Genomic DNA, 1134 nt, shown 5'->3' on the forward strand with positions numbered 1-1134 from the left:
AAACACTTAAAGTCATCTTTATACTTCTCTTATCTGGCCAGTCAGTGTGTTTATAGAACTTGACACAACACATGGGTTGGCAGCATATGAGCCTCTTTACGTAACACAGTTTTGTATTGGACTTAGCTACCTCACTTTTTTTTGTAACAAGATAAAATATGAATATAAGTTTGAATCTGGTTATCAACTCATTGTATCTAGCCAAATATCTGTTGGGTAGATACTTGTATAATTTGTTTCTCTTTGGTTCCATTTCTGTAATTCATGAGATCTATTGAAAAGATAGTACCTGGTTGATCTAAGTTTCTAAAAGATGACTTAGTATAGTTGTAGCTAGGGGCCAATCACAAAATTGTTTAAGCCAATTTTGTATTTATTTTTTTTCTCATGGGATTTGTTGCAAAGCCTCACGTATCTACTAGTAATTGGTTTTTTTTTCATTTTGTACTTCTTCCTAAATGGAATTACTGTTAAGAGTCTAATGAAGTTAAAACCTAGAATTTATCATTCTGAATATACTCATGGATTACTTAGTCCTGTAACTCTAGAAGCACTATGCCAACTTCATATGAAAGATGCTTTAGTGAAATCATAATGGTTAACTCACAGTGGTTGAAAGACCAATTCATAATGTTAAAAGATCTTTATGCTATGTTACTAAGAAAAATGTGGATACTTCCAGAGTGTGGATGATATAACTTAAGATGAAAAACGACTGAGGCAAGTACTGTGGCTAAGCACTTTGCACACATCGTTACTTAAATATTAATAAAACAAGCACCTCTGGAATGAATAATATTTTTCCAGGGATGAAGGTAAGAAACATGAGACCCCTAAGTATCCTTATGGAAGAAAGTGGACCCCTTGGTGGAGGACACTCAACAGGAGCTTGGTGATTTAAAGAAGACACCAAGGACTGCCATCTTTCCTGGATGGGGTCGTACCAGAGGGGATGTTCAGCTAATGACCAACTCGGCCATAAACTTACCATGTAATGAGCTAGTCATGTAACAGTGGTGTCTTTGGGATGGTGAGAGTATTTTTTAAAAACTTTATACACTCCAAATATTGATAGCATTCATTATTTTTATTGTGGGGGAAAAACCTTTAAATGCGTAACTTTATTTGAATTAT

General features: G+C 34.6%; 1 protein-coding gene across 1 annotated transcript in view; it reads left to right on the forward strand.

Annotated features, from left to right (window-relative positions):
* The window catches only part of CFAP44 (cilia and flagella associated protein 44), a 121215-nt gene that overhangs the window by 74917 nt on the left and 45164 nt on the right, over window positions 1–1134 (forward strand). The window lies entirely within an intron of this gene.

The sequence above is a fragment of the Propithecus coquereli genome, unplaced genomic scaffold (genome assembly GCF_000956105.1).
Source record: "Propithecus coquereli isolate 6110/MARCELLA unplaced genomic scaffold, Pcoq_1.0 Scaffold386, whole genome shotgun sequence".
In the NCBI taxonomy this organism is placed as follows: Eukaryota; Metazoa; Chordata; class Mammalia; order Primates; family Indriidae; genus Propithecus; species Propithecus coquereli.